Below are 23213 nucleotides of genomic sequence, written 5' to 3'. Positions count from 1 at the left end.
GAGGGAAAAATATCAGTGCAGTAATGGGTTTTGAAAGTAGCTGGGTACGTGTACAATACTTCAATTATATCTCCTCCAGACAGATAGAGAGTATTAAGAGCTACGATAAAGTTACCCAGGAGACGTAAAAGCTTGCAGCACCAGTATTTCCAGGAGGTCTCACATTCATGTACCGACCAGGTCCTGCCCCGTTTAGCTTCCAAGATCTGACGAGATCGGGCGAGTTCAGGATGGTGTGGCCGCAAGCCGAGATGCCTGGCTGCATGATGTCTCTTAAAGGCTGGCGGGTATTGACGGAATTTCCAGCAAAAAAAAAAAAAAAAATGGATGGAAAAATATCAGTGCAGCAAAGGGTGTTGACAGTAGCTGGGTACGTGTACAATACTTCAATTATAACTCCTCCAGACAGATAGAGAGTATTAAGAGCTACGATAAAGTTACCCAGGAGACGTAAAAGCTTGCAGCACGAGGTATTTCCAGGAGGTCTCCCATTCATGTACTGACCAGGTCCTGCCCCGTTTAGCTTCCGAGATCTGACGAGATCGGGCGCGTTCTGGACGGTGTGACTACAAGCCAAGAGGCCTGGCTGCATGATGTCTCTTAAAGGCTGGCGGATATTGACGGAACTTCCAGCAAAAAAATTAAATAAAAAGAAAAATGGAGGGAAAAATATCAGTGCAGCAAAGGGTGTTGAAAGTAGCCTAGTACGTGTACAATTCTTCAATTATATCTCCTCCAGACAGAAAGAGAGTATTAAGAGCTACGATGAAGTTACCCAGGAGACGTAAAAGGCTTGCAGCACCTGGTATTTCTCGGAGGTCTCCCATCCAAGTACTGACCAGGCCCTGCCCCGTTTAGCTTCCGAGATCTGACGAGATCGGGCGCGTTCAGGATGGTGTGGCCGCAAGCCGAGATGCCTGGCTGCATGATGTCTCTTAAAGGCTGGCGGGTATTGACGGAACTGCCAGCAAAAAAAAAAAAAGAAAAATAGAGGGAAATATACCAGTGCAGCAAAGGGTGTTGAAAGTAGCCGGGTACGTGTACAATTCTTCAATTATATCTCCTGGAGACAGAAAGAGAGTATTAAGAGCTACGATGAAGTTACCCAGGAGACGTAGAAAGCTTGCAGCACCTGGTATATCTAGGAGGTCTCCCATCCAAGTACTGACCAGGCCCTGCCCCGTTTAGCTTCCGAGATCTGACGAGATCGGGCGCATTCAGGACGGTGTGGCCGCAAGCCGAGAGGCCTGGCTACATGATGTCTCTTAATGGCTGGCGGGTATTGACGGAATTTCCAGCAAAAAAAAAAAAAAAAATGGATGGAAAAATATCAGTGCAGCAAAGGGTGTTGACAGTAGCTGGGTACGTGTACAATACTTCAATTATAACTCCTCCAGACAGATAGAGAGTATTAAGAGCTACGATAAAGTTACCCAGGAGACGTAAAAGCTTGCAGCACGAGGTATTTCCAGGAGGTCTCACATTCATGTACTGACCAGGTCCTGCCCCGTTTAGCTTCCGAGATCTGACGAGATCGGGCGCGTTCAGGATGGTGTGGCCGCAAGCCGAGATGCCTGGCTGCATGATGTCTCTTAAAGGCTGGCGGGTATTGACGGAACTGCCAGCAAAAAAAAAAAAGAAAAATAGAGGGAAATATACCAGTGCAGCAAAGGGTGTTGAAAGTAGCCAGGTACGTGTACAATTCTTCAATTATATCTCCTGGAGACAGAAAGAGAGAATTAAGAGCTACGATGAAGTTACCCAGGAGACGTAAAAAGCTTGCAGCACCTGGTATTTCCAGGAGGTCTCCCATCCAAGTACTGAGCAGGCCCTGCCCCGTTTAGCTTCCGAAATCTGATATGATCGGGCGCGTTCTGGATGGTGTGGCCGCAAACCGAGATGCCTGGCTGCATGATGTCTCTTAAAGGCTGGCGGGTATTGACGGAACTGCCAGCAAAAAAAAAAAGAAAAAAGAAAAATGGAGGGAAAAATATCAGTGCAGCAAAGGCTGTTGAAAGTAGCCGGGTACGTGTACAATACTTCAATTATATCTCCTCCAGACAGATAGAGAGTATTAAGAGCTATGATGAAGTTTCCCAGGAGACGTAAAAAGCTTGCAGCACCAGGTATTTCCAGGAGGTCTCCCATCCAAGTACTGACGAGGCCCTGCCCCGTTTGGCTTCCGAGATCTGACGAGATCGGGCGTGTTCAGGACGGTGTGGCCGCAAGCCAAGAGGCCGGGCTGCATGATGTCTCTTAAAGGCTAGCGGGTATTGACGGAACTTCCAGCAAAAAATTAAAAATAAATAAATAGAAAAATGGAGGGAAAAATATCAGTGCAGGACAGGGTGTTGAAAGTAGCCGGGTACATGTACAATTCTTCAATTATATCTCCTCCAGACTGAATGAGAGTATTAAGAGCTATGCTGAAGTTACCCAGGAGATGTAAAAAGCTTTCAGCACCTGGTATTTCCAGGAGGTCACCCATCCAATTACTGACCAGGCCCTGCCTAGTTTCTCTTCCGAGATCTGACGAGATCTTGCGTCTTCAGGACGGTGTGGCCTCAAGCCAAGAGGCCTGGCTGCATGATGTGTCTTAAAGGCTGGAGGGTATTGATGGAACTTCCAGCAAAAAACAAAAGAAAAAAGAAAAATGGAGGGAAAAATATCAGTGCAGCAAATGGTGTTGACAGTAGCTGGGTACCTGTACAATTCTTCAATTATATCTCCTCCAGACAGATAGAGAGTATTAAGAGCTACGATAAAGTTACGCAGGAGACGTAAAAGCTTGCAGCACCAGGTATTTCCAGGAGGTCTCACATTCAAGTACTGACCAGGTCCTGCCCCGTTTAGCTTCCGAGATCTGACGAGATCGGGCGCGTTCAGGACGGTGTGGCCGCAAGCCGAGATGTCTGGCTGCATGATGTCTCTTAAAGGCTGGCGGGTATTGACGGAACTTCCAGCAAAAAAAAAAAAAAAAAGAAAAATGGATGGAAAAATATCAGTGCAGCAAAGGGTGTTGACAGTAGCTGGGTACGTGTACAATACTTCAATTAAATCTCCTCCAGACAGATAGAGAGTATTAAGAGCTACGATAAAGTTACCCAGGAGACGTGAAAGCTTGCAGCACCAGGTATTTCCAGGAGGTCTCACATTCATGTACTGACCAGGTCCTGCCCCGTTTAGCTTCCAAGATCTGACGAGATCGGGCGAGTTCAGGATGGTGTGGCCGCAAGCCGAGATGCCTGGCTGCATGATGTCTCTTAAAGGCTGGCGGGTATTGACGGAACGTCCAGCAAAAAAAAAAAAAAAAAAAAAAAAAAAAAAAAATGGATGGAAAAATATCAGTGCAGCAAAGGATGTTGACAGTAGCTGGGTACGTGTACAATACTTCAATTATATCTCCTCCAGACAGATAGAGAGTATTAAGAGCTACGATAAAGTTACCCAGGAGACGTAAAAGCTTGCAGCACCAGGTATTTCCAGGAGGTCTCACATTCATGTACTGACCAGGTCCTGCCCCGTTTAGCTTCCGAGATCTGACGAGATCGGGCGCGTTCAGGATGGTGTGGCCGCAAGCCGAGATGCCTGGCTGCATGATGTCTCTTAAAGGCTGACGGGTATTGTCGGAACTGCCAGCAAAAAAAAAAAAAAAGAAAAATAGAGGGAAATATACCAGTGCAGCAAAGGGTGTTGAAAGTAGCCTAGTACGTGTACAATTCTTCAATTATATCTCCTGGAGACAGAAAGAGAGTATTAAGAGCTACGATGAAGTTACCCAGGAGACGTAAAAGGCTTGCAGCACCTGGTATTTCTAGGAGGTCTCCCATCCAAGTACTGACCAGGCCCTGCCCCGTTTAGCTTCCGAGATCTGACGAGATCGGGCGCATTCAGGACGGTGTGGCCGCAAGCCGAGAGGCCTGGCTGCATTATGTCTCTTAAAGGTTGGCGGGTATTGACGGAACTTCCAGCAAAAAAAAAAAAAAAAAAGAAAAATGGATGGAAAAATATCAGTGCAGCAAAGGGTGTTGACAGTAGCTGGGTACGTGTACAATACTTCAATTATATCTCCTCCAGACAGATAGAGAGTATTAAGAGCTATGATAAAGTTACCCAGGAGACGTAAAAGCTTGCAGCACCAGGTATTTCCAGGAAGTCTCACATTCATGTACCGACCAGGTCCTGCCCCGTTTAGCTTCCAAGATCTGACGAGATCGGGCGAGTTCAGGATGGTGTGGCCGCAAGCCGAGACACCTGGCTGCATTATGTCTCTTAAAGGCTGGCGGGTATTGACGGAACTGCCAGCAAAAAAAAAAAAGGAAAAATAGAGGGAAATATACCAGTGCAGCAAAGGGTGTTGAAAGTAGCCTAGTACGTGTACAATTCTTCAATTATATCTCCTGGAGACAGAAAGAGAGTATTAAGAGCTACGATGAAGTTACCCAGGAGACGTAAAAGGCTTGCAGCACCTGGTATTTCTAGGAGGTCTCCCATCCAAGTACTGACCAGGGCCTGCCCCGTTTAGCTTCCGAGATCTGACGAGATCGGGCGCATTCAGGACGGTGTGTCCGCAAGCCGAGAGGCCTGGCTGCATTATGTCTCTTAAAGGTTGGCGGGTATTGACGGAACTTCCAGCAGAAAAAAAAAAAAAAAAGAAAAATGGATGGAAAAATATCAGTGCAGCAAAGGGTGTTGACAGTAGCTGGGTACGTGTACAATACTTCAATTATATCTCCTCCGGACAGATAGAGAGTATTAAGAGCTATGATGAAGTTACCCAGGAGACGTAAAAAGCTTGCAGCACCTGGTATTTCTAGGAGGTCTCCCATCCAAGTACTGACCAGGCCCTGCCCCGTTTAGCTTCCGAGATCTGACGAGATCGGGAGCGTTCAGGATGGTGTGGCCGCAAGCCAAGATGCCTGGCTGCATGATGTCTCTTAAAGGCTGGCGGGTATTGACGGAACTGCCAGCAAAAAAAAAAAAGAAAAATAGAGGGAAAAATACCAGTGCAGCAAAGGGTGTTGAAAGTAGCCGGGTACGTGTACAATTCTTCAATTATATCTTCTCCAGACAGAAAGAGAGTATTAAGAGCTACGATGAAGTTCCCCAGGAGACGTAAAAAGCTGGCAGCACCTGGTATTTCCAGGAGGTCTCACATTTAAGTAGTGACCAGGTCCTGCCCCGTTTAGCTTCCGAGATCTGACAAGATCGGGCGCGTTCAGGACGGTGTGGCCGCAAGCCGAGATGTCTGGCTGCATGATGTCTCTTAAAGGCTGGTGGGTATTGACGGAACTGCCAGCAAAAAAAAAAAAGAAAAATAGAGGGAAATATACCAGTGCAGCAAAGGGTGTTGAAAGTAGCCGGGTACGTGTACAATTCTTCAATTATATCTCCTGGAGACAGAAAGAGAGTATTAAGAGCTACGATGAAGTTACCCAGGAGACGTAAAAATCTTGCAGCACCTGGTATTTCTAGGAGGTCTCCCATCCATGTACTGACCAGGTCCTGCCCCGTTTAGCTTCCGAGATCTGACGAGATCGGGCGCGTTCAGGATGGTGTGGCCGCAAGCCGAGATGCCTGGCTGCATGATGTCTCTTAAAGGCTGGCGGGTATTGACGGAACGTCCAGCAAAAAAAAAAAAAAAAAAAAAAAAAAAAAAAAAAATGGATGGAAAAATATCAGTGCAGCAAAGGATGTTGACAGTAGCTGGGTACGTGTACAATACTTCAATTATATCTCCTCCAGACAGATAGAGAGTATTAAGAGCTACGATAAAGTTACCCAGGAGACGTAAAAGCTTGCAGCACCAGGTATTTCCAGGAGGTCTCACATTCATGTACTGACCAGGTCCTGCCCCGTTTAGCTTCCGAGATCTGACGAGATCGGGCACGTTCAGGATGGTGTGGCCGCAAGCCGAGATGCCCGGCTGCATGATGTCTCTTAAAGGCTGGCGGGTATTGACGGAACTGCCAGCAAAAAAAAAAAAGGAAAAATAGAGGGAAATATACCAGTGCAGCAAAGGGTGTTGAAAGTAGCCTAGTACGTGTACAATTCTTCAATTATATCTCCTGGAGACAGAAAGAGAGTATTAAGAGCTACGATGAAGTTACCCAGGAGACGTAAAAGGCTTGCAGCACCTGGTATTTCTAGGAGGTCTCCCATCCAAGTACTGACCAGGGCCTGCCCCGTTTAGCTTCCGAGATCTGACGAGATCGGGCGCATTCAGGACGGTGTGTCCGCAAGCCGAGAGGCCTGGCTGCATTATGTCTCTTAAAGGTTGGCGGGTATTGACGGAACTTCCAGCAGAAAAAAAAAAAAAAAAGAAAAATGGATGGAAAAATATCAGTGCAGCAAAGGATGTTGACAGTAGCTGGGTACGTGTACAATACTTCAATTATATCTCCTCCAGACAGATAGAGAGTATTAAGAGCTACGATAAAGTTACCCAGGAGACGTAAAAGCTTGCAGCACCAGGTATTTCCAGGAGGTCTCACATTCATGTACTGACCAGGTCCTGCCCCGTTTAGCTTCCGAGATCTGACGAGATCGGGCACGTTCAGGATGGTGTGGCCGCAAGCCGAGATGCCTGGCTGCATGATGTCTCTTAAAGGTTGGCGGGTATTGACAGAACTTCAAGAAAAAAAAAAAAATAATAAAAAAAAAAAAATGGATGGAAAAATATCAGTGCAGCAAAGGGTGTTGACAGTAGCTGGGTACGTGTACAATACTTAAATTATATCTCCTCCGGACAGATAGAGAGTATTAAGAGCTACGATGAAGTTACCCAGGAGACGTAAAAGGCTTGCAGCACCTGGTATTTCTAGGAGGTCTCCCATCCAAGTACTGACCAGGCCCTGCCCCGTTTAGCTTCCGAGATCTGACGAGATCGGGCGCATTCAGGACGGTGTGGCCGCAAGCCGAGAGGCCTGGCTGCATTATGTCTCTTAAAGGCTGGCGGGTATTGACGGAACTGCCAGCAAAAAAAAAAAAGAAAAATAGAGGGAAAAATACCAGTGCAGCAAAGGGTGTTGAAAGTAGCCGGGTACGTGTACAATTCTTCAATTATATCTTCTCCAGACAGAAAGAGAGTATTAAGAGCTACGATGAAGTTCCCCAGGAGACGTAAAAAGCTGGCAGCACCTGGTATTTCCAGGAGGTCTCACATTTAAGTACTGACCAGGTCCTGCCCCGTTTAGCTTCCGAGATCTGACAAGATCGGGCGCGTTCAGGACGGTGTGGCCGCAAGCCGAGATGTCTGGCTGCATGATGTCTCTTAAAGGCTGGCGGGTATTGACGGAACTGCCAGCAAAAAAAAAAAAGAAAAATAGAGGGAAATATACCAGTGCAGCAAAGGGTGTTGAAAGTAGCCGGGTACGTGTACAATTCTTCAATTATATCTCCTGGAGACAGAAAGAGAGTATTAAGAGCTACGATGAAGTTACCCAGGAGACGTAAAAAGCTTGCAGCACCTGGTATTTCTAGGAGGTCTCCCATCCAAGTACTCACCAGGCCCTGCACCGTTTAGCTTCCGAGATCTGACGAGATCGGGCGCATTCAGGACGGTGTGTCCACAAGCCGAAAGCCCTGGCTGCATGATGTCTCTTAAAGGTTGGCGGGTATTGACGGAACTTCCAGCAAAAAAATAAAAGAAAAAAAGAAAAAAGAAAAATGGATGGAAAAATATCAGTGCAGCAAAGGGTGTTGACAGTAGCCGGGTACGTGTACAATACTTAAATTATATCTCCTCCGGACAGATAGAGAGTATTAAGAGCTACGATGAAGTTACCCAGGAGACGTAAAAGCTTGCAGCACTAGGTCTTTCCAGGAGGTCTCACATTCATTTACTGACCAGGTCCTGCCCCGTTTAGCTTCCGAGATCTGACGAGATCGGGCGCGTTCAGGATGGTGTGGCCGCAAGCCGAGATGCCTGGCTGCATGATGTCTCTTAAAGGCTGGCGGGTATTGACAGAACTGCCAGCAAAAAAAAAAAAGAAAAATAGAGGGAAATATACCAGTGCAGCAAAGGGTGTTGAAAGTAGCCGGGTACGTGTACAATTCTTCAATTATATCTCCTGGAGACAGAAAGAGAGTATTAAGAGCTACGATGAAGTTACCCAGGAGACGTAAAAAGCTTGCAGCACCTGGTATTTCTAGGAGGTCTCCCATCCAAGTACTGACCAGGCCCTGCCCCGTTTAGCTTCCGAGATCTGATGAGATTTTGCATCTTCAGGACGGTGTGGCCTCAAGCCAAGAGGCCTGGCTGCATGATGTCTCTTAAAGGCTGGAGGGTATTGATGGAACTTCCAGCAAGAAACAAAAGAAAAAAGAAAAATGGAGGGAAAAATATCAGTGCAGCAAAGCGTGTTGAAGGTAGCCGGGTACGTGTACAATTCTTCAATTATATCTCCTCCAGACAGATAGAGAGTATTAAGAGCTACGATAAAGTTACCCAGGAGACGTAAAAGCTTGCAGCACCAGGTATTTCCAGGAGGTCTCACATTCAAGTACTGAACAGGTCCTGCCCCGTTTAGCTTCCGAGATCTGACGAGATCGGGCGCGTTCAGGACGGTGTGGCCGCAAGCCGAGATGTCTGGCTGCATGACGTCTCTTAAAGGCTGGCGGGTATTGACGGAATTTCCAGCAAAAAAAAAAAAAAAAAAATAGAAAAATGGAGGGAAAAATATCAGTGCAGGAAAGGGTGTTGAAAGTAGCCGGGTACGTGTACAATTCTTCAATTATATCTCCTGGAGACAGAAAGAGAGTATTAAGAGCTACGATGAAGTTACCCAGGAGACGTAAAAAGCTTGCAGCACCTGGTATTTCTAGGAGGTCTCCCATCCAAGTACTGACCAGGCCCTGCCCCGTTTAGCTTCCGAGATCTGACGAGATCGAGCGCATTCAGGACGGTGTGGCCACAAGCCGAAAGGCCTGGCTGCATGATGTCTCTTAAAGGTTGGCGGGTATTGACGGAACTTCCAGCAAAAAAAAAAAAAAAAAATGGATGGAAAAATATCAGTGCAGCAAAGGGTGTTGACAGTAGCTGGGTACGTGTACAATTCTTCAATTATATCTCCTCCAGACAGAAAGAGAGAATTAAGAGCTATGATAAAGTTACCCAGGAGACGTAAAAGCTTGCAGCACCAGGTATTTCCAGGAGGTCTCCCATCCAAGTACTGACCAGGTCCTGCCCCGTTTAGCTTCCGAGATCTTACAAGATCGGGCACGTTCAGGACGGTGTGGCCGCAAGCCAAGAGGCCTGGCTGCATGATGTCTCTTAAAGGCTGACGGGTATTGACGGAACTTCCAGCAAAAAAAAAATGGATAAAGAAAAATGGAGGGAAAAATATCAGTGCAGCAATGGGTGTTGAAAGTAGCCGGGTACGTGTACAATACTTCAATTATATCTCCTCCAGACAGAAAGAGAGTATTAAGAGCTACGATGAACTCACCTAAAGGATTATTAGGAACACCATACTAATACTGTGTTTGACCCCCTTTCGCCTTCAGAACTGCTTTAATTCTACGTGGCATTGCTTCAACAAGGTGCTGAAAGCATTCTTTAGAAATGTTGGCCCATATTGATAGGATAGCATCTTGCAGTTGATGGAGATTTGTGGGATGCACATCCAGGGCACGAAGCTCCCGTTCCACCACATCCCAAAGATGCTCCATTGGGTTGAGATCTGGTGACTGTGGGGGCCAGTTTAGTACAGTGAACTCATTGTCATGTTCAAGAAACCAATTTGAAATGATTCGACCTTTGTGACATGGTGCATTATCCTGCTGGAAGTAGCCATCAGAGGATGGGTACATGGTGGTCAAAAAGGGATGGACATGGTCAGAAACAATGCTCAGGTAGGCCGTAGCATTTAAACGATGCCCAATTGGTACTAAGGGGCCTAAAGTGTGCCAAGAAGACATCCCCCACACCATTACACCACCACCACCAGCCTGCACAGTGGTAACAAGACATGATGGATCCATGTTCTCATTCTGTTTACGCCAAATTCTGACTCTACCATCTGAATGTCTCACCTCTTTTTCCTATTTGTAGTGGAGATGAGTGGTACCCGGTGGGGTCTTCTGCTGTTGTAGCCCATCCGCCTCAAGGTTGTACGTGTTGTGGCTTCACAAATGCTTTGCTGCATACCTCGTTTGTAACTAGTGGTTATTTCAGTCAAAGTTGCTCTTCTATCAGCTTGAATCAGTCGGCCCATTCTCCTCTGACCTCTTGCATCAACAAGGCATTTTCGCCCACAGGACTGCCGCATACTGGATGTTTTTCCCTTTTCACACCATTCTTTGTAAACCCTAGAAATGGTTGTGCGTGAAAATCCCAGTAACTGAGCAGATTGTGAAATACTCAGACCGGTCCGTCTGGCACCAACAACCATGCCACGCTCAAAATTGCTTAAATCACCTTTCATTCCCATTCAGACATTCAGTTTGGAGTTCAGGAGATTGTCTTGACCAGGACCACACCCCTAAATGCATTGAAGCAACTGCCATGTGATTGGTTGATTAGATAATTGCATTAATGAGAAATTGAACAGGTGTTCCTAATAATCCTTTAGGTGAGTGTATATGTATGTATGTGTATGTATGTCCAATTGCTTTGACAATACAAATGAAATGAATTGAGAGAGAGAGAGAGAGAGAGAGAGAGAGAGAGAGAGAGAGAGAGAGAGAGAGAGAGAGAGAGGAATATGAGCTCCTAAAAAACATTTGTTTTTATACATAAGCGGATTTAATTTGTGATTTACAAATGAATATATAGCACTATAAACATACACAGAAGACATGGAATAGAAATTCAGAAGAAAAAGTATTCAAAAAATAATAATTTTAAGAGAAACACAAAAAGAAGAAAGCAGAGAGACAGTTCAGGAAGAAAAGTCAGAAAAGAAAAGCTGAAGACAAGAATTGGAGGTAAGAGACAAATAATTAAACAAAAAAATATGTATTAATAAAATAAATAAGCATTCTCAGTAGTTGACTCAGCCAATGAAAATGCAGAGCTCCGATTTGAATAGAGTGACAGTAGGAGAGAGCCCAACTGCCACTGAGACTGATAGAAATCTATCGAACAGCAGTCTGACTGCAGAGCTGCCTTTTGAAATCCGATACCCTGAAGACATTCGCTCTGCACAGGCTAAGAAGGACTACAAACAAGCTGTGATGAGAGCATCTCCTGAGACCCTCATCCTAGACTACACCGGTAAAGGAGAAAACAGGGTCAAGAACAATCTACTGTTCTACACCGCCTTTCACAAAACCCTGTGCCAGACATACCCCAATAACAACAAGAGGGGCATTAGCAGAGGCAGGCAGATCTCAGTGCTGGTAGAGAAAGACACAGACAGTGTGATGCTCACTTTTAATGTATACCACAACGGGACCATCATGGTGCAGGGCAGCGAGAGCAGCCTGGACCAATTAGCTCTCGGCTTCCACACCTCAAAGCAGCAGACTGAGGTAGAGAAACAAGAGCCAGAGCCGGCCACCCTGCAGTCTGCCCCCAGCCACACGGAGCCAGACAGTGCCCCATCTCCCACAGACTGCCCCCCTGTCTCCCCAAAACTCTCCAGCAACATTAAAACACTAAAGGAATGCCTATCAGTGCTGGAGCTGGAGTTTGCGGAGTTCAGGGAGCAGACCTTGAGCACCCTGGCCCAGACCTCCTTGTGTGATCAGCTCCGGGATGAGATGCACAGACTAAAGATGCAGCACAAGGCTGAGATCCATGAGCTGAGAGCAGCAGTGAGAGACCTGGAGGAGCAGAGCCAAACCCTGAGGACGGAGCTGCGCAGAGCGAGGGAGGAGCTGACCTGGACACCCCAGCACAGCTAGCTGAGGAGCCTGCAGAGCCAGCTGGAGGAGCTAAGAGAGGAGCTACACATCACTGGAGCACAGAGACTGCACTGCACTGACCCCACAACACCTCCAACCCCTGACGCACCCACTGATCCACCCACACTCCCCACCACTCCTGACACACCCACTATCACCAGACCTGCCACTAATACACAACCCCCTGAAACGCCACTCCCCCAAAACACACCCGCTGCCCCCACCACTCCCGACGCAAACCCGGAGTGGCAGGTCAACGCAGAGGTGGTCATTCTGAGCGAATCCAATGGGAAGTTCCTGGTTGAGAGGCGCCTCTTCCCTGGGCGAAAAGTGAAAAAGCTTTGGTGCTCCACAGCACAGAGAGCCCTGGAGCTGCTCTCCAAGAGGAGGCTTTGCCAAGTCAAACACATCCTCATCCACACCGGCACTAACGACCTGAGTGCCCGCAGGGGCGATGTGGCCTCAGCCCTGAGACAGGTAGCAACGAAAGCCACAGAGGAATTCCCAACTGCCAAAATTTCCATCTCCACACTGCTGCCCCGCACAGACGTGCCCCTGCACATCATCCAGGCCATCAACGCAGAAGTGTCCCGAAGATGTGCCCTCCTCCCCAACGTCCACCTGGCACACCACTGAGACATCCAGCCACATCACCTGTATGACCACGTCCACCTCAACAAGACGGGTGTGAGGATCATCTCAAAGGTCCTCAAGGACACAACCCTGGGCCGAAACCCAACACACCCCCACATGGAGACCAGGAGCAAACCCCCCAGCCCCCGGCCACATCCCCAGCCACCGGCTCCACCCCAGCCCCAGCCCCTGAGACCCCGCGGCCCCATTCCCCACCCCCCCATCCCCAGAGGGCCCGTCCAGCACAGCAGAGCGGACAGCCGGGGACCAGCACAGCCACACAGCCACGCAGCAGCGGCTTCCAGAGCCTGGAGGCCCGATGCTGCCCAGCTGGCCCAGATAAGGCAACTCCTCAGTGTCATCTGTTCCACACTGCTGAGTTAACTGAGCCTCAACACACATATATATGGTTGTGGAGATGGAGAGTAAGAAAAAATGTGATTTAATTATTCTGATATTTTGATGCAAACATAAAATCTTTGAGTGATTATTATGTATATCCATATATAATTATTAATAGTAATATAATATCAGTTGTAGACCACAAATTAAACTTTCTTATGTAGAAGAGACAAGTATAATAAAATATATTAACATGTCCTTTAAAATAAGCAGTTGGAATATGCAGGGTTTACGCTCCTCAACTTTTGGAATGAAGAGCACAGGCCCTGAACTGATCAACACTGTAAATAGTTCAGATGTTTTCATTCTTGTAGAGACTTGGTGCTGTGCAGATATGTCTATACACTGGATGGATACAATGGATACAGGGAGCTGATTGTGCCCTCCTATAAAAAACCCAAAGTCAGGTGTGGCAGGGCCTCGTGGGGGATTATCGTGTGGTACAGGGAGGAGCTCCGAGCAGCCCTATGCCCAGTACAGAGAGGAGACACACACCTGTGGATGAAAATCAGAAAAGACACCCTACAAAATAACACAGATATATACCTATGTGCAATTTATATGCCACCCGCAGACTCCCCCTACTATAATGAGGAAGGCTTTCATGAGCTTCAAAACGAAATCTGCCACTTCCAGACCCTGGGCTCTGTACTGCTGTGTGGCGATCTCAATGCCAGGACTGGCAGAGAGATGGACTACATCAATACAGAGGGGAACACACACCTGTTCGGAGACTCCCCGCTGTGCCACACACACACCTCCACACTGACACAGCCACGACAGCGTGGTAAACAAGAGCAGGAAGCAGGTAGTGCGCCTATGTAAAAGCCTGGGTCTATATATCATCAATGGCAGGACCAGGGGGTACTCTCTGGGGAGATTCACATACTGCTCGGCTCTGGGCAGCAGTGTGGTGGACTACGCCATAACTGACCTGGACCCACAAGCCAACAATGCGTTTATAGTCAGACAACAATCTCCACTATCAGACCACAGCCAAATAACACTTTACCTAAAAAGATCAGCGCAGCCACAAGTCAGAGCCAAACTTCCCACAAAACTGGTCTCCCTGCCACCCAGTTAGAGATGGTCAGAGCCCAGCACAGAGAACTACACAAGAGCCCTGAATAGTGATGAGATTGAAAACATGTTAGACAGATATCAATCCTCACACTATCAAATAAACCAAAACGGAATAAACTCAGCCACCAAAACACTGAATGAAATATTTGAGAGACTGGCTTTAAAATCAAACATTAAAACAATTAAAAACCAAAATATGAAATCGTCTAAAAGAAAAAAAGAACAGTGGTGTGACCAGGAGTGTGAAACTTCTAGGAAACACCTGAGACATCTCTCCAACACTAAACACAGAGAGCCCGACAACCAGGAGGCTCGCCTCAGCTACTGCCAGGCCCTGCGGCACTACAAGCAACTCCTCAGTAAGAAAAAAGACCACTATATGGGCAGAATAAATACCCCAAAAACAAAAAATGAAATACCAATTCAAAATGGAGAAATCTGGAAAACACACTTTGAAAAACTTTACCAAAATGTTGAAAACAATCCAAAGCCAGAACAGGTTAAAATATTAAAAAACCTAAATAAATTGGAAGAAATCATTAAGAATAACCAAAATCCCTTAGATAACCCATTTACAATACAGGAACTAAAACATCAACTCAAAATCCTCAAACCCAGGAAAGCCAGCGGCCCCGACAGCATCAGCCCTGAGATGCTGAAGCACAGCAGCCCGCAGCTGCAGGAGGCTCTGCTCAAACTCTTTAACCTGGTGCTGAGAGCCGGGTGTTTCCCTGAGGTCGGGAATCAAGGATTGATCACCCCGATTTTTAAAAGTGGAGACAAATTAGACCCCAATAACTACTGGGGCAGCTGTGTGAGCAGTAACCTGGGGAAGGTGTTCTGCAGTATCATCAACGCCCAGATACTGGCCTTCCTTACCAAGCACAGTGTCCTGAATAAGAGTCAGATTGGCTTCCTACCAAAACACCGCACAACCGATCATATTTACACTCTACACACCCTCATAAATAAATATACCCAAAACAATAAAGGAAAAATATTTGCCTGTTTTGTAGACTTTAGAAAGGCATTTGACTCAATCTGGCACAAGGGATTATTTTATAAACTTCTACAGAGTGGTGTAGGGGGTAAAGTTTATGACATCATTAAATCAATGTATTCTGAAAACAAATGCGGAGTTCAAATTGGCAACTCAAGAACAGAGTTCTTCACTCAGGGGCGGGGAGTGAGACAGGGCTGCAGTCTGAGTCCAACACTGTTCAACATCTACATCATCGAGTTGGCCACAGTGTTGGAGCAGTCTGACGCCCGCAGCCTAACTCTCCATGACACAGAGATCAAGTTCCTGCTCTATGCAGACGACCTGGTGCTGCTGTCGCCCACAGAGCAGGGGCTTCAGCAGAACCTGGCGCTGCTAGAGCAGTACTGTCAGAAATGGGCCCTGGCAGTCAATCTGGACAAGACCAGAGTTATGGTTTTCCAGAAAAAAGCCCCATCTCAGGGAAACAGGTACCGCTTCACTCTGGGCAGCACTGGATTAGAGCACTGCACCAGATACAACTACCTTGGCCTGACCATCAGTGCGTCAGGGAGCTTCAGCCTGGCTATAAACGCATTAAAAGACAAGGCACGCCGGGCATTTTATGCCATAAAGACACAATTTGGGAAAACAACAATACCAATAACTATTTGGATTAAAATATTAAACTCCATCATCCAACCAATCCTGCTATATGGGAGCGAAGTGTGGGGTCCCCTCATGAACCTCAATAACAACAATTGGGACAAAAGCCCCATGGAAATATTCCACCTAGAATTTAATAAAAACATCTTACACGTACACAGAAACGCCCCCACGGCTCTGAGGCTCACAGAGCCCGAACACACAATGACCAAAACAACAACAATTGGGAAAATTGACATGTACCTGAAAAGCAAATACACAAAAGATTAGAGACACGAATTAGAATTACAAAACAAATTGGAATGCTACCGGGCCCTGAATAGAAACATTACATTGGCTGAATACTTAAAAATCCAAAATATAAAAGAGAGACAAAATCTAACTAAATACAGGCTCAGTGACCACAGCCTCGCCATTGAAAAAGGCCGCTACAGAAAATTCTGGGTTGCCAGAGAAGAGCGGCTGTGCAGCCAGTGTGACCTAGGGGAGGTCGAAACACAGGCGCATTTCCTGCTGTCCTGCCCTAAATACACAAAAATCAGGGAGACATACTTTAAAATATTAAAAATGCATATCCCTGAGTTCAGCATGATCCCCGATTGCTGCAAACTCCCCGTCCTGCTGGGAGAGGAGGAGCGCACTGCCTTCTTAGCAGCGCAATATGTATCCACCTGCCACAGCCTGCGAGACAGTGTGTAGACACCAGCCTGTGGCACTCCATTTGCAAAACAAAATAAAAACAGTGATTTTTCTGATGTCATGACACAAATTTTGATACAAACAACAAATATGGTTTATATCCTACTTAATTTTATTTCAATGTGTACTATATTTGTTCCACTGAATCTTGTATTGCAATGTTTTGTCTTGATTGATAGAACATTTGTATCTGCTTTGGCAATATTGTGATAGATCATGCCAATAAAGAACCTTTGAATTGAATTGAAATGAATTGACAGACAGACAGACACACGCACACACACACACACACACACACACACACACAGAGCCAGCCAGCCAGACAGCCAGCCAGCTCAGCCATGACATCACGAGCCTCTCTCAGCTGACTGCTATGACATCACAGAGCACGTACATTCCATTGCTTGCCGTCTGTCAACCACTCAGTCACTGCCAGCCAGACTGGCTGGCTGGCTGGATGGGGGGGCTGCTTGCTGCTGCTGCGTATCTTAGCAAGCTAATTTGCCTGACCGGCCTTCCTACTCCTATGCCCAAATGCCCACCTAAGCCTCGTTTGTAATGCATGTCATTGTATTTCAAAAAGGAATCTGGAAATAGTAAACCTATTTTCTTTATTTGAATGTATTAAAGATCACATTTTATTACATTTTCTTTTTCTGTACTTCATTACATTATATTGAGATTCATAATTCTATTATTTATTTTCCGTATGTATGTATGTATGTATTATTGTATGGAAGGAAAGTTAGAAATGATTTTCTCAAACCTGTTTTTCTCTCTTGTATACTTAAGAAAGATAAGGTCAAGCTAGAAGGTCAGGAGGCCATAAGGTAGTTTGATTTCTGTTTGTTATTTACGATGAGAACCTTGGAGACAATGTCAAACGGTATGACCTACGTGCCTGTTCCTTAAAACCATGTGTAGATCTATGAACTCTGTTCTATAATGAAATATGTTCTGCTTAGTTAGCCTTTAAGATAACATAGTAATGATTTTCTAGCATGTATGTATGTATGTATGTATGTCCAATTGCTTTGACAATGAATTGAATTGAGAGGGAGAGAGAGAGAGAGAGAGAGAGAGAGACAGACAGACTGACAAACACAAACAGACACACACACACACACACACACACACACACACACACACACACACAGACACACACAGCCAGCCAGCCAGCCAGCTCAGCGATGACATCACAAGCCTCTAACAGCTGACTGCTATGACATCACAGAGCATGAACATTCCGTTGCTTGCCGTCTGTCAACCACTCAGTCACTGCCAGCCAGACTGGCTGGCTGGCTGGATGGGGGGGCTGCTTGCTGCTGCTGTGTACCTTAGCAAGCTTATTTGCTTGACCGGCCTTCCTACTCCTCTGCCCACATGCCCACCTATGCCCGATCTGCTGTTCACCTGGATCACAGCTCCGCCCCAACAAGGCAGATCCTCCCAAAAATGGTACAAACTGATCCACGTTCCCCTCCACAGAAAGCTTTAGCCCAAAATAAGGGACACATTCTGCCCAATATGTCAGCGCCAACCACAGCCTGAGGGACACAGTGACACACGAGCACCGGCTGTAAATATAATGTAAATACTCGTTTGTAATGCATGTCATTGTATTTCAAAAAAGGAATCTGGAAATGGTATACCTATTTTCTTTATTTGTATGTATTAAAGATCACATTTTATTACATTTTCTTTTTCTGTACTTCATTACATCTTATTGTGATTCATAATTCTATTATTTATTTTCCGTGTATATGTATGTATGTATGTATTGTGACAAACCAAGGGGCAGGGTCATACATGGCAGATATGTCAGGCCAGGTCTGCTGCAAGGTGTGTACTCTAGGGTAGAATACCGACCCTAGGCAACTACACTCCCCAGAAACCCTCAGGCAGCCATTCTAGCACCTAATGTGGTCACTTGGTGTTACTTCCTCAATTATTCACCAGGTATATAAGGCGGGCCTGAGAGAGAGAGAAGTGAGAGACAATAGGGTGAGTTATCTGGAAAACAGAGGTAGCTCATAAGGAGAAAGCCAAGACTTATTTATTCCAGACTTTGTTTAAAATAGAATGATTATGTAAGATTAGTTACAACTCCAGTGTGAGTTAGGTTTTGTTTTCAGATTTGTTTTGTTTGAAGTAAACATACAGGCACAGCCCTGTATTTGCAACCTCCTCCCTGGGTCATGACTGGTTTTTACTCCTAAGAAGATCACAGAGAAGACCCGCACATGTGTACAGCCAAGGCGTTTTGTCACATTTGGTGTAGAATGCGGGCAGCACCTCATGAAACCCAGACTGGCTGAGTGAATTTTTTTATCCAAAAAAAAAAAACTACAGGCTGTAATAGCCCAACAGGAAGCGACCAGGGTGCAGCAGGTGGCTCACCAGGATGCTATGCGGATGCATCAGGAAGCACTGCAGGTCCAGCATGATACAAATAAAATGTTTAGAGAAGAGCAGGAAAAGGTGACTAAAGAGCTGAAAGAGAGTGTTGAAGCACTTGCAACCAGGATTGGGCCACAGGGGGCTGCAACCCATTCCACTCCCCGCACCAATCACTTTCTGCAGAAAATGACAAAACAGGACGATGTTGAGGCCTTCCTTATGACCTTTGAGAGGACAGCGGAGAGAGGGATGGCCAAAAGATTCCTGGGCAGGGCTTGTGGCACCTTATCTGGCAGGGGATGCACAGAAAGCGTACTTTGATCTGGAGCTGAAGGACGCCCAGGACTATGATAAATTGAAAGCGGAGATAATGACCCGATTGGGCGTGACCACCGCAGTGAGGGCACATCGGTTTCAGCAGTGGGCCTACCAACCAGGACAACCAATCTGAACGCAGATGTTTGATCTGATCCATCTGGCCAGGAAATGGCTACAGCCAGAGGTCCATTCATCAGCCGAGGTGGTGGAGGCCATAGTCCTTGACAACTACCAACGCTGTTTGCCCAAGGACGTTCGACGCTGGGTTGGCCAGAATGAGGTGCTGTCCGCTGACACCTTGGTGGCCATTGTAGAGCGGTTCTATACAGCCGGAGCAGCAGAGCATGTACCGGAGGTTAAAAACTCGTTCCCCAGGCCATGACGAACCAGTGGACCGGGTAAGATGGTTCCAAAGTACTCTGGGAAACATGACGCGCTGGGTTGGAAGAAAAGAGCAAGACTGGGGGGGGCAAAGGTGGGGCCTAAAGCCGAGACTAAGGGTTATAGGGGGTCACCATCACAACCAATTGTCTGCTACAATTGTGACAAAGTAGGACATATTGCGGCCCACTGCCCAGGTAGAGAGGAACCAATGCAATGTAATGTGTGTGATATGGGGAAAGAGAAACCGGTATTTTATGCCTGCCCTGTTGGGACGGATGTTTTCATAGGCGGAGTACCTAATCCAAAACACATGTGTACAGTGATAGTCGATGAGAAAGAAGTGGCTGCTCTACTCGACTCTGGCAGTATGGTTACACTGGTCACAGAAAAATTAGTAGCGACCAACAAGCTGGATAGACATCAGGAGCTCAGTATCACATGCACACATGGTGACACACGCCCCTATCCCACAGCCCTTGTAAACATACAGACAGAGGCCGGGAAACTAGATTACGAAGTCGGTGTGGTACCCAACATGCCATATGATGTGATACTGGGACGATATTTTCCTAATTTTGGAAAACTAGATAGAAAACATAGTAAATTGGAAATGCACACTGAAAACTGTAAGCCAGAAGTTGCCTCGATCCCACAACTAGAGCTAAAAGTAGACCTGGTTCCAGTTGAGTCGACAGTGAAGGTTTTGGTTGGGGAAAATTAAACTGAAAACATAGGGGTGGAATGTAGTGACGTAGATGACCCTATGGAGGGTGAGGAACCCAGCACTAGCAGGGTGGGTGAGAATCCATTCATAGAGACCCCTGAAGCTGACAATGTAGAAGTGTCAGTGTTAGAGGGACTCCCCACTGATTTTGGCAGCGCACAGGTGCGAGATCTCACTCTACACTATGCTAAAGAAAATGTGAAGGTAGTAAATGGGACCCCTATGACTACTGCAGACCCGCCAACAGCTTATCCTTATTTTATGGTAAAAAATGACCTATTGTACCGTGTAAATAAGATAGGGGTGGACATTGTGGAGCAATTGCTAGTTCCCACCCCATTCAGACGAACAGTTCTCAATCTGGCACATGGGCATATCCTGGGGGGACATCTGGGGATGGACAAAACCAAGGATAGACTCCTGAGGAGGTTTTACTGGCCAGGCGTACATGCAGACGTGACAGAACATTGTAGCTCATGTCCTGAATGTCAACTACATGCTCCTAAACCAGCCTTCAGAAGCCCACTGGTCCCTTTGCCCATCATAGAGACCCGCTTTGCTAGGATAGCTATGGATGTGGTGGGACCTCTCCCGAAATCAGCCAGAGGGCATCAGTATATACTGGTTATTTTGGATTATGCCACCAGGTACCCAGAAGCCATTCCACTGCGGACCATGGCTTCAAAAGGTATTGCAAAAGAGCTAATGTTGATGTGTAGTAGGGTGGGGATACCGAGGGAGATATTAACAGATCAGGGCACACCCTTTATGTCTAAGGTTATGACCGATCTGTGTAAATTGTTGCAGGTTAAGCAGTTGAGAACATCAGTCTACCACCCACAAACAGATGGGTTGGTTGAGAGATTTAATAGGACCCTGAAGTCCATGCTAAGAAAGGTAATCGATAAGGATGGGAAAAATTGGGAATTCATGCTGCCCTACTTGATGTCTGCCATTAGGGAAGTCCCACAGGCTTCCCTGGGCTTTTCGCCTTTTGAACTGTTATATGGGAGGCACCCCAGGGGGATATTAGACATAGCCCGTGAAACGTGGGAACACGATTCCACTCCTTTCCGGAGTGTAGTCGAGCACATCAATGCTATGCAAGAGAGAATAGCCACAGTCACTCCCATTGTGAGAGAGCACCTAAGGCAGGCACAGGAACACCAACAATTCGCCTATAATCGTCAGGCTACACTGAGGGTGTTCCAGCCTGGTGATAGGGTGTTGGTGTTGGTTCCCACTGTAGAATGTAAATTTCTGGCTACGTGGATGGGACCTTATGAGATTATAGAGCGAATACGGGAAGTGAACTATAAGGTTCAGCAACCCGGCCGCCGACCCCCAGAACAAATATATCATGTCAACTTAATAAAAGCCTGGAAGGACAGGGAAGTGTTGATGTTGACTTACCCCCCTCAGCCACTAGGGACACCGAAGGTGAATATTGCAGCTGCCTTGTCACCTGACCAGTTGAAGGAGGTGAACGACTTGATAATACGTAATAGGGAAGTTTTCTCAGGCATACCGGGGCGTACCCATTTAGTCTCTCACAACATTGTGTCTCTCCCAGGAAAGAAGGTAAATATGAGGCCTTACAGGGTACCAGAAGCTCGCAGGAACACTATTAGAAATGAGGTTAAGGAAATGCTGGAGGCAGGGGTTATTGAAGAATCCCACAGTGAGTGGTCCAGCCCTATAGTCATGGTTTCCAAACCTGATGGCTCCTGGAGATTCTGTAATGATTTTAGAAAAGTTAATGAAATTTCAAAGTTTGATGCATACCCAATGCCCCGAGTAGATGAATTGTTAGAGAATATTGGGAATGCTCGCTATATTTCAACTATTGACTTAGCCAAGGGCTACTGGCAGATTCCCTTGACCCCGGGTGCCAAAGAAAAAACAGCCTTTGCAACCCCAGATGGTTGGTTTCACTACACAGTGATGCCCTTTGGCCTGCATGGTGCTCCTGCCACCTTTCAAAGGTTGATGGACCACATACTTAGACCACACAGGACGTATGCGGCAGCATATTTAGATGATGTGGTCATTCACAGTCCAGATTGGGAATCACATTTGTCTCAGCTCCAAGCGGTATTGGATTCAATACATGCAGCAGGCCTGATGGCTAATCCAACCAAATGCAATTTGGGGTTGGAAGAGGCCAAATACTTGGGCTATACAGTAGGGAGGGGTATGGTGAAACCCCAAATATCCAAGGTTGAAGCCATAAACTCTTGGCCTAGGCCTGTCAATAAAAAGCAGGTTAGGGCATTTTTAGGGTTAACTGGGTATTACCGGAGGTTTATTCCCAACTATGCTACCTTAGCGGCCCCTCTGACTGATATGACTAAGGCTACAGAACCCAATATGGTTAGATGGGGTGATACAGCAAACCGGGCTTTCCGGAGCCTACAGGAGGCGCTCTGCCGCAACCCCGTTTTAATGGTACCTGACTTTCAGAAAGAATTTATAGTCCAGACGGACGCCTCTGAGGTGGGGATCGGAGTGGTTTTGTCCCAAAGAATGGGTGATCACGAACACCCGGTGTTGTTCCTTAGCAGAAAGTTGGAATCCAATGAAATAAATTATTTGGTAGTTGAAGAAGAATGTTTGGCAGTGAAGTGGGCTTTGGACAGTCTTCGATACTATTTGTTGGGCAGGCACTTCACCCTGATCACTGACCATGCCCCCCTCACTTGGATGCATCGTTCGAAAGACAGGAATGCCCGTGTGATGAGGTGGTTTTTGAGTCTCCAACATTTTCATTTCACCCTGCAGCACAGGCCAGGGAAGGCCATGGGGAATGTTGATGGGCTGTCCCGGGTGCATGCTTTTTTGCGGCTGTCGCTCGACCTATGGGGTCGCAGCTGGGGGGGAGGATGTGGGACAAACCAAGGGGCAGGGTCATACATGGCAGACATGTCAGGCCAGGTCTGCTGCAAGGTCTGCACTCTAGGGAAGAAAACCGACCCTAGACAACTACACTCCCCAGAAACCCTCAGGCAGCCTAATGTGGTCACTTGGTGCTACTTCCTCAATTATTCACCAAGTATATAAGGCGGAAAGATAGAG

General features: G+C 46.6%; 6 non-coding genes and 22 pseudogenes across 6 annotated transcripts; all 28 read right to left on the bottom strand.

Annotated features, from left to right (window-relative positions):
* Nucleotides 1-129: 129 nt before the first annotated feature.
* Nucleotides 130-247, bottom strand: LOC136762083 (uncharacterized; annotated as a pseudogene).
* Nucleotides 248-455: 208 nt separating this feature from the next.
* On the bottom strand, nucleotides 456-574 carry LOC136761650 (uncharacterized; annotated as a pseudogene).
* Nucleotides 575-790: 216 nt separating this feature from the next.
* On the bottom strand, nucleotides 791-909 carry LOC136762389 (5S ribosomal RNA). Its single transcript, XR_010820589.1, has one exon. It is a non-coding gene; the product is annotated as a 5S ribosomal RNA (ribosomal RNA).
* Nucleotides 910-1120: 211 nt separating this feature from the next.
* Nucleotides 1121-1239, bottom strand: LOC136762571 (5S ribosomal RNA). Its single transcript, XR_010820767.1, has one exon. It is a non-coding gene; the product is annotated as a 5S ribosomal RNA (ribosomal RNA).
* A 208-nt stretch (nucleotides 1240-1447) lies between these two features.
* LOC136761673 (uncharacterized) lies at nucleotides 1448-1566 on the bottom strand (annotated as a pseudogene).
* A 210-nt stretch (nucleotides 1567-1776) lies between these two features.
* LOC136761311 (uncharacterized) lies at nucleotides 1777-1895 on the bottom strand (annotated as a pseudogene).
* Nucleotides 1896-2111: 216 nt separating this feature from the next.
* LOC136760818 (uncharacterized) lies at nucleotides 2112-2230 on the bottom strand (annotated as a pseudogene).
* Nucleotides 2231-2451: 221 nt separating this feature from the next.
* LOC136762212 (uncharacterized) lies at nucleotides 2452-2570 on the bottom strand (annotated as a pseudogene).
* Nucleotides 2571-2785: 215 nt separating this feature from the next.
* LOC136760846 (uncharacterized) lies at nucleotides 2786-2904 on the bottom strand (annotated as a pseudogene).
* Nucleotides 2905-3118: 214 nt separating this feature from the next.
* On the bottom strand, nucleotides 3119-3237 carry LOC136761724 (uncharacterized; annotated as a pseudogene).
* A 224-nt stretch (nucleotides 3238-3461) lies between these two features.
* On the bottom strand, nucleotides 3462-3580 carry LOC136761185 (uncharacterized; annotated as a pseudogene).
* A 213-nt stretch (nucleotides 3581-3793) lies between these two features.
* Nucleotides 3794-3912, bottom strand: LOC136762478 (5S ribosomal RNA). The gene has a single exon (XR_010820676.1). It is a non-coding gene; the product is annotated as a 5S ribosomal RNA (ribosomal RNA).
* A 215-nt stretch (nucleotides 3913-4127) lies between these two features.
* On the bottom strand, nucleotides 4128-4246 carry LOC136762062 (uncharacterized; annotated as a pseudogene).
* A 211-nt stretch (nucleotides 4247-4457) lies between these two features.
* Nucleotides 4458-4576, bottom strand: LOC136760909 (uncharacterized; annotated as a pseudogene).
* A 216-nt stretch (nucleotides 4577-4792) lies between these two features.
* On the bottom strand, nucleotides 4793-4911 carry LOC136761240 (5S ribosomal RNA). The gene has a single exon (XR_010820336.1). It is a non-coding gene; the product is annotated as a 5S ribosomal RNA (ribosomal RNA).
* Nucleotides 4912-5121: 210 nt separating this feature from the next.
* LOC136761910 (uncharacterized) lies at nucleotides 5122-5240 on the bottom strand (annotated as a pseudogene).
* A 210-nt stretch (nucleotides 5241-5450) lies between these two features.
* Nucleotides 5451-5569, bottom strand: LOC136761016 (uncharacterized; annotated as a pseudogene).
* Nucleotides 5570-5795: 226 nt separating this feature from the next.
* LOC136761394 (uncharacterized) lies at nucleotides 5796-5914 on the bottom strand (annotated as a pseudogene).
* Nucleotides 5915-6125: 211 nt separating this feature from the next.
* Nucleotides 6126-6244, bottom strand: LOC136760908 (uncharacterized; annotated as a pseudogene).
* A 215-nt stretch (nucleotides 6245-6459) lies between these two features.
* LOC136761393 (uncharacterized) lies at nucleotides 6460-6578 on the bottom strand (annotated as a pseudogene).
* Nucleotides 6579-6799: 221 nt separating this feature from the next.
* On the bottom strand, nucleotides 6800-6918 carry LOC136762466 (5S ribosomal RNA). The gene has a single exon (XR_010820665.1). It is a non-coding gene; the product is annotated as a 5S ribosomal RNA (ribosomal RNA).
* A 210-nt stretch (nucleotides 6919-7128) lies between these two features.
* On the bottom strand, nucleotides 7129-7247 carry LOC136761589 (uncharacterized; annotated as a pseudogene).
* Nucleotides 7248-7457: 210 nt separating this feature from the next.
* On the bottom strand, nucleotides 7458-7576 carry LOC136761157 (uncharacterized; annotated as a pseudogene).
* Nucleotides 7577-7800: 224 nt separating this feature from the next.
* Nucleotides 7801-7919, bottom strand: LOC136761706 (uncharacterized; annotated as a pseudogene).
* Nucleotides 7920-8129: 210 nt separating this feature from the next.
* On the bottom strand, nucleotides 8130-8248 carry LOC136762023 (uncharacterized; annotated as a pseudogene).
* Nucleotides 8249-8463: 215 nt separating this feature from the next.
* Nucleotides 8464-8582, bottom strand: LOC136761085 (uncharacterized; annotated as a pseudogene).
* A 219-nt stretch (nucleotides 8583-8801) lies between these two features.
* LOC136762513 (5S ribosomal RNA) lies at nucleotides 8802-8920 on the bottom strand. The gene has a single exon (XR_010820710.1). It is a non-coding gene; the product is annotated as a 5S ribosomal RNA (ribosomal RNA).
* Nucleotides 8921-9129: 209 nt separating this feature from the next.
* Nucleotides 9130-9248, bottom strand: LOC136760898 (uncharacterized; annotated as a pseudogene).
* Between the last annotated feature and the right edge of the window lie 13965 nt (nucleotides 9249-23213).

The sequence above is a fragment of the Amia ocellicauda genome, chromosome 10 (genome assembly GCF_036373705.1).
Source record: "Amia ocellicauda isolate fAmiCal2 chromosome 10, fAmiCal2.hap1, whole genome shotgun sequence".
Classification (NCBI taxonomy): Eukaryota; Metazoa; Chordata; class Actinopteri; order Amiiformes; family Amiidae; genus Amia; species Amia ocellicauda.
This window is presented reverse-complemented; position numbering and strand designations above follow the sequence as displayed.